The sequence below is a fragment of the Heptranchias perlo genome, chromosome 5 (genome assembly GCF_035084215.1).
Source record: "Heptranchias perlo isolate sHepPer1 chromosome 5, sHepPer1.hap1, whole genome shotgun sequence".
Classification (NCBI taxonomy): Eukaryota; Metazoa; Chordata; class Chondrichthyes; order Hexanchiformes; family Hexanchidae; genus Heptranchias; species Heptranchias perlo.
In genome coordinates this window covers 122485119-122493991 of record NC_090329.1, presented here as the reverse complement: position 1 = coordinate 122493991, position 8873 = coordinate 122485119, and positions in this window count along the sequence as shown.

Below are 8873 nucleotides of genomic sequence, written 5' to 3'. Positions count from 1 at the left end.
AGCATGACAGTGCACAGATGTTCATTTTTAAGCAATCCAGTGCTCCCCAGCTGTGCATCCTCTATTTTCTAAATTGCGGGATAAAAGGCTCATCCCGCTGGTCATTTCCTTATGATTCCCGTCTATCAAGTGGACTGTCACAACCTAAAAATTGGTCCACTTTCGTCATGTAAATGGAGCTCATGATGTTATATATCTTGCGTCGTTTTCTCTTTACTTTGGCATCTTTGTTGCCTGTTCCCCGTAATGAGTCCATCATTCAAGAGACATTAAATGTGAGTGCAAGTAAATGATATCTTGGAATAACAAAAAAGTATGTAATTAAAATGGGGATGGTGGTCTCATTTATAAAACAATGTAACTCATAGCTTAAGATAACACTTTAGAAGGCACAGCCAGCACCTATCCATCATATCTGGCAGCTTGCTTTGAAGTTAGCCTGTTGCTGTGGAAACACTGTTTGTTTTTGTCTCAGGAGACTACTGTATTTGAGTGCTTTTTATCTGAAGGGCTCCCCCCTCCTCCATGGAAAATGGCAGCCAATTGATGCCACCACCCTTCCGACCCCCAGGGCGCTGAGTTACTGAACTATACTGTGGGCCAGATCCTGCAATACTCCATGCGCTGAACTACTGGGCTAAGTCAACATGAGAGAAAACGCCCTCTGGGCTAAGTCAAGATGAGAGAAAATGCCATCGCTTGATTGTCTTTGATCTAACTGGAGGCATGTTATTCCCAATCTCTCGGTGGATAAGTGCACTGAATGGTGTGATGCTGAGTAACACAAAGCAGGAGAGAACTGCGTTTGAGGTCTGAAAAGATTGAAGACATTATCTTTCCACTTGTACTCTACTGTTTAGCCTACGCTGATCAGCACACTACTTCCTTTTGTTGATCACTGCTCCATAGTGTTTGGATACATTAAATGCTGCTACAACAAACACCCCTAGAGCTCTTCCAAATTCACCTTTAGCTATTTTGACAGTGTTTTGGGAGTGCTTATATTGACCACCTCTCAGTGACCTCCCTCCCCCAACTTACCTGCGACACCAGCAGAGGCCCGATCTCTGGCACGCTTTGCCTGCGAATTGCCTGTTGCTCTGGGCAACTTGCCGGCTTGCTGTAAATGAGGCCCGAAGCACAATAGCAGGGGGCACCTCGGGCCTCACCATTCAGGCACAGGGATCATTCCCTGCTCCCTCCCTCATCCACCCACCACCACCACCCCCCCCCTCAACCCCGCGCATCCAAGAATGGGCATGCCTGAATTTCCAGGCCGTGTTGTTTAGACTACACGTGCCAATCCTAGGCACATGTGATTCCTGTGAGCTCAGCCGCATGCCTTTAAATATAAGAGTCATCTAGGTGTACCTGCTGTCCCCGAACCAGGAACTCCCATTGACTATTAAAGCCGTGGGACGATAATTAAACAAGGAATTCAAGCACTTAAATTACTTGAAATGTACATAAATCTAATTAATAGTGAAGGCAAGCAATTTCAACGCTGCCTCAGCGTGTTTCTCGTCCTGTGTGAAACACGTCATGGTGAAGGAGTCGTGTTTCAGCCAGCAGTAATTTGGACATTTCAATCCCAGTTTGACAGATGGGGATAAAAGGTGAGTTATTGCAGCAGGGCACTCAGTTCTCTCAGACAAACATTTGGCTGAGAGATCTTTGTGCTTAAACTGAAAATGATTGGTTTCCTCTCAGAATTGTTCTGTTTACACATATTTACCAACTTTTCAGACCCCCTCAAGCTGACACCATCAGGATGGAGGGCGCCATGGCTGCATTCACCAGTACATCCGAAGACGAGGAACATCACCAGCCTCGCCAAGCATGGTGTGCACTTACGCCACTTGGAGCTCCACAATACAGTGCTGCACCACAGGCACCTGCACAAGAGCACAGAGGGAGCGACATCGCAGGAGGCACTACCCTTGTCAGAAGGTCTACAGACCGAGGCTCACTTCCTGGACCTCTCTGAGAAGCAGTGCATATGGAGGCACAGAGTGAGTCGCCAGATAGTCGCAAACATCTGCAGACTTCTTCATGCCGAGCTGCTCCTGGCTGGGCCTAGCGGCATCTCATATCCCGTTGCAGTTAAAGTCACCACTTTCCTCAACTTCTTCGCTTCCAGATCATTCCAGGGTGCCACTGGGGACATCACCGGGGTCTCTCAGTCATCTGCACACAAGTACATAAGGCAGGTCACCAACCGCTGGTTTCGCAGGGCCTCGCAGTATGTCAACTTCCCCATGGACAACCTCAGCCAGATGGAGAGGGCAGTGGGATTCCACGCTGTGGCTGGATTCCCACGTGTACAGGGTGCAATTGATTGCACCCATATAGCAATACGAGCACCTCCACATGAGCCAGGACTGTTCAACAGAAAGGGTTATCACTCCACCAACACTCAGCTCGTTTATGACCACCGCAAAAGATTCCTTCACGTGTGCGGCAGATTCCCTGGCAGCTGCCAAGATTCATTCATTCTGAGGGAATCCAACATCCCGCCCCTCTTCCACACACCGAAGAACCCTTAAGGTCTGGCTCCTCGGGGACAAGAGATACCCGCTGCACACGTGGCTTACGACACCTCTGAGGAACCACATCAGCGAGCAACAGTGATACAATGACAGCCACATCACCACCAGGTCTATAATTGAACATGCGATAGGACTGCTGAAGATGCGATTTCGGTGCCTCAATCATTCTGGGGGAGCGTTTCAATACGCACCAGCCAGAGTGGGTCGCATTATAGTAGTGTGTTCTGTTCTGCACAACATGGTGCGACAGAGAGGGGTATCGGTTGATGAGGCCCCATCCGCTCATCCAGCATCCACATCTGCCGTCCACATTGAGGAGGAGCAGAAGCAGCAGCAGCAGGAGCAGGAGGAGGAGGAGGAGCAGGAGGAGGAACCCATGGGCAGAGCAGCGGCTCACCTGGCTGTTCTTGAGGCCAGGGAGTCACTCATATGTGAACAGTTCTCGTAAGATAAGAAAGTGAGAAGAATCCAGTCCACACACCACCTGGAAAGAGCAGCACGCCCACACCAGCCCCCCAACCCCATGCAGAAAACAGTCCTGCTACCACATACACCCACTGTGAAGTGACCCAATGAGTGGCATCAAGTGTCACCGTTCATGATGAAGCACATGAAAGGGCCCTATCACAAAAGCCAGTCAAGAAAGGGCAAGGCGTGGCAGTAGTGGTGAGAATGATAACATTGAATGTGACTGTAACAGAAACCAAATATAAATGAAAAACATGACCATCTGTCAGACACCCTTGTGCATCCCCCTCGTGACCACAAATCCTTCACCTTTCTCTTCCTACTGCTTCTACGTGGTGCATCCGCTGTGGCTGCAGCAGAGGTAGTGGCAGGTTGCTCATGTCCATGGCTGGACTGTACAGATGCTTTCAGCCTATGCCCTCTGGGTTTTGGAGCCCGTGAGGGCCCCTCCAAAGACTGCTCCACCTGCACCTGTGCAGGGGCGGACTCGGCCACCTGGAGAGGAGGCAGCATTGCGGGTACTGGTTGGGAGGGGGGCAACGGGAGAGACCTGGGAGCGCTTTGAGTGGTGTCCCCACTTCCATATCCCCTTTCGCCATCATCCCTCTCCTGACCCAGGCCCACACCACTCCTACCACCCTGCTGGACAACAGTTTGGAGGACATGTATGAAGCCTTGGAAGCCTAGTTGTAAAGTTTCTGTCAGCCTGTTTAAGGCGGCAGAACCTTGTTCACTCAGAGTCCGAATGGCCATCGTCAGGGCCTGAATGAACTCATTTGTGAGCCGTGCTTGAAGCTCAATGGAGCCTAGCCTTCTCTCCGTCGTGGACATTCCCGCGCTTACCTGCGACACTATCTCAGACATTTCAGCAGTTACATGCAACATTATCTCAGACAGTTACTCACGTCCCTGTGACACTATCTCAGAGATTCCCTCACTTACCTGTGCCACCATTCCACTAATGCAGGAGTTGGACTCCTCCATCCTCTGCACTATAGTGGAGCGTGGTGGCACCTGTTCTAGTGCCTCGCAACTGCGCTGCTGTCCCTCGATCATTCTCCTTTTAAAGGATGGCCCCCAGGGTTCAGCATCCGCGTCCAGCTGAGCAGAGCCTGGAGAGGAGTGCTCCCACCAACGCGGACTCTCCACAGCTGCCCCTGCCACCAGTGTCTGTTCGTGATCACTTGTGTGTGGTGACTCACCAGGTGCCAACCCAACTACTCATTACTTGGACCCACCGAGGTGTGAGTATCTGCACTGGTGGATGACTCACTAAGATGTGACGGCGCGCCCTCAGAGGCCAGGAGCTCCTCTGAGGAATCGCCCTCTCCCGTCACTGCGATTTTTGAAGGGCCTGTAAGAGAACAGAAGGCAATATTAAGCACCATCGCAGATGTGTCATGTTGCGATGAGCATACTGAGGTGTTCAACATGCCAATCATTCTTAAGATCAATTCATGTTGTGTGTGATGAATGTTAAAGTTGTGTCACCAGACGTTTGTGGGGTGCCAGTCTCGGTGTCCCCGACGGACAGGCACTCGAGGGTGCGGCTGATCTGCAGGGCCTCCTCCTCTGCCTCTGTGAGGACCACTATTTATGGTGGCCCCCCTCCAGTCCTCGACCTCTCGCTTGTAATTTGCACTCTCTTCTCTTAGAAGGGGAGAAAGTACAGACGTGTGAGTGAGTGAGGGTGAAGTGGTCAGCCAATGAATGCATTGCTTTGGGTGAGGCTGACCATGAAAGAGGTGTATCAGAGGGTGAGTATGAGACAGAGCCATCACATTGGATGAGGATCGGGGTGAGTGGTAGTGGTGGGGTCACAAATGGGGTGGTGAGGAAGTACTCAAGAGGTGAAGGTAAGTTGAGGATGAGTCTTAAGTGGGTGTGAGGAGTGATGTGATGGAGTAGTGTTGGCAGTACAGAATGAGTTGGGTGGTGGGGGTGGTGATGTGAAACACGGAATGCAGGAGAATCAATAAGTATACTCACTTTTGCTGACCTAGTTGGGTCATTGAAACACTTCCTGCACTGGATCCAGGTGCGGCAGAGGTTGCGACTGCTGGTGACCTCCTTTGCCACCTCGAGCCAGACTCTCTTTATGACAGAGGCAGGGCACTTCCTCCTGTCGGCCGGGTAAAATAGTTCCCTCCTCCTCCTCACCCCAGCCAGCAGCTGCTGAAGTGAGGCATCACTGAATCTCGGAGCAGCCTTGCCCCTCTGCTGCTCCATTGGGTCTTCTTGGTCTTTGCTCCAGCAAAATCCACTGGAGCAACGGCCCTTTAAATGTAGACGCTCCGGCTGACAGCCTGTTATGTGGGTGCGCAGTCCGCCCACAGCGCAGCTTTCGGACGGCAAACCCAGAAACAAGGTTAAGGGTCACCAATTAAGTCGCGATCGCGTGGGGAAAGGTAAGTTTTTATTATTTGGGTTTGCCGCGCACCCATTGACCCCCCACCCCGCTGCCGTCTTGCCGCCCTTTTAAAATCGAGCCCATAGAGTCTACAGCAGAGAAACAGGCCATTTTGCCCAACTGGTCTATGCTGGTGTTTATGCTCCACACGAGCCTCCTCCCACCCCTCTTCATCTAACCCTATCAGCATATCCTTCTATTCCTTTCTTCCTCGAGTGCTAATCTAGCTTCCCCTTAAATGTATCTATGATAGACGCCTCAACTACTCCTTGTGGTAGCAAGTTCCACATTCTCACCACTCTCTGGATAAAGAAGCATCTCCTGAATTCCCTATTGGATTTATTGGTGACTCTCTTATATTTAAGACTAGTTGGGCTCGGGTGAGTGAGTGAGGGTGAAGTGGTCAGCCAATGAATGCATTGCTTTGAGTGAGGCTGACCATGAAAGAGATGTATCAGAGGGGTCAACACAGTGAGGGTGCAGGAAGGAGGAAGAGTGTGCAGGAAGGCATATTTGGAGCTGAGGAGGAATATGAAACAAACGGTCATAAAAGTGATGGCCAAAAGTGGGGTTGATACAATGATGAGATTGATTTGTGCAGATCCGTTATTTCTATTATATATAGGGTCCATTTATAAACCTCCGTGCAACAGTGGGTGCAACAGCAGCGATTGAGATGTCACTGAAACATTTGTATTAACCAGCTGGCCATCGGCCAAAGATTGCAGGGATTTGAGTTCAGAAATGACCAAAGAAGCACATTTACATAACGTGGGTCCAAGTTTCAAGGACTTGACCGCATAATCTAGACTGGTATTCCAGTGCAGTACTGAGGGAGTGTGTACTCATTCTGCACTGCCAAGAGTACTCCATCACATCACTCCTCACACCCACTTAAGACTCATCCTCAACTTACCTGCACTTCTTGAGCACTTCCTCACCTCCCCATTCGTGACCCCACCACTACCACTCACCCCAATCCTCATCCAATGTGACTATTGGCATCTGTTGGAATTTACGTCGGCAGGATTCAGCACCAGGAAAGGAGGGACAAAGGGGTGGGGGGCAAGGAATTGTAAAATACATTGTGAGAAATTACAAATGGAATATTTATGCAGAACTCAAAAATCTCCAACGACTCATTCAGACCTATTGGGAATTTGTAACAGTTTTCCCTCAATCTCTTCATTTGGCTCACTTAATAATGTATGGAAAATTAACACAAGGCAGATGAAGGTATGCCTGTTCTATTTTCCTCAATTTCATACAACTGTTACAATTTGTTTGAGTTCAGTACAGCATTACAGCATTACAGCATATGGAGCTCGGTCACGGATCAGCCATAACCTCATTGAATGACAGAACAGGCTCGAGGGGCTAAATGACCTACCCCTGAAACTATGTTCCTCCTTGGTTAACGGTGCAGACACCACTTGGAATGAGTAGACCATGGTTTCAGCCCTAACAGCAGCAGTGTGTCTGTTGTAAAGGAGGCAGAGAAGTGTGAGACTTTCTTCCATTCTAGAATTCAATATAGCCCCTTATGAAGACATTTTTCTTTGATTCTCGGGATGTGGGGGTCGCTGCTAAGGCCGCCATTTATCACCCATCCCGAGTTGCCCAAGTGGTTTGATATAACTGAGGGCCATGCTAGGCCAGTTCAGAGGGCGGTTCAGAGTCAACCACATTGGAGTCACATATGCGCCAGAACAGGTAAGGAAGGGCAGGGTGAACACTTCTTAGTAAAGGAGATAGAAGGCTGTTAGTTTCAGAACCTGGTGGGGTTATGTGAAAGGATGGGCTTAATGGACCAATGTTTTTTTTTCCTTCCCAAAAATATCACTGTGTTGGTAAATGTGGCAACCGTTTTGATATCCCACAAACATCCCATGAGATGAATGTTGTTTTGGCAGAGTTGGTTGAGGGTTGAGAGAAGATTTTGGTTCAGGACACCAGAAGAACTTCTTCTTCAAATAGTATCATAGGATTTTTAATGTGCACTTGAATTGAACCTCGGTTTAACAGCTCATCCAAAGGACAGCATCTCCGACAGAGCAGCACTCCCTCAGTACTGCAATGGAATACCAGCCTAGATTATGCGGTCAAGTCCTTGAAACTGCGACCCACGTTATGTAAATGTCTTTCTTTGGTCATTTCTGAACTCAAATTCCCTGCAATCTTTGGCCGATGGCCAGCTGGTTAATACAAATGTTTCAGTGACATCTCAATCGCTGCTGTTGCACCCACTGTTGCACAGAGGTTTATAAATGGACCCTATATATAATAGAAATAACAGATCTGCACAAATCAATCTCATCATTGTATCAACCCTACTTTTGGCCATCACTTTTATGACCGTTTGTTTCATATTCCTCCTCAGCTCCAAATATGCCTTCCTGCACACTCTTCCTCCTTCCTGCACCCTCACTGTGTTGACATTAAGATTCATTGCACAGCCTCCTACCCTAACTCATTCTTTCCCAAGTCCTCAAAACAGTGGAACTCTTCACCTCCCTCGGTTATCTCTTTGTTCTATAATTTACCGCAAGCTTTTAAAAACACATCTTGGGAGTTAATTTGAACCTAACCGGCTGGGTGGCAAACCCATGGGATTGGGCGGAAGGCAGGTTTTACACCCTGCCCAATGACTGCAATAGAGAGTAAAATTGGGCGGGGTGTAAAACCAGTATTGCTCCCGATCCCGTTAGTTTTCCGACGGGCCGGTTAGATTAAAATTTCCCCCTTGGTATCACCAAACCACTACCATTTATCTCAATTTCACTCATACTCTTGTTAACATTGAAACGCTATGGATTTTAGCCCTTCCCTCCATTTTTCAGTTAAATACAAAAAAAAAATCCAACATTACGTGGCCTGAGGATAATTTCCAAGGTCTGTCCAAAGCTATCACATGACCAGCAGAGACTGACTATAAAGCAAAGGCCTGGGATGTGTGTCTAGACAGATCGATTCCACTGACAGCAATTTTATAGGATGTACGTGTTGCTAGGGATTCCTCGGCCTACTTGATCCCAGAATGTAGGCATGTCTGCTCCATCCAATGGATGAATACAGAGCTCCAAGGGAGAGTCCATGAACGTAGATTACTGAAGAGCATTGTCCTTTTGAAAACTGTGTCTTGTAAACCTTTTATTGGGGAAGGGAGACAGGTCAGAAGAGCAATGTAATATTTTAATTGCAAAGTCGACAAAAAAAAATTTGCAAAGGCTTTTTCTTGAAGGTAAGTGTCCCCTTTAAATAATGAATGGTTCCAGTTTGATCCCCGGTCTTTGTTGAGCCCGAGTCAGAAGGTTGAGGGTTCAGGTCCCACTCCAGAGACTGGAGCACAAAATCTAGGCTGACAGTCCAGTGCAGTACTGAGGGAGGGTTGCGCTGTTGGAGATGCCGTCTTTCAGATGCGATGTTAAACCAAGGGCCCTGTGTGC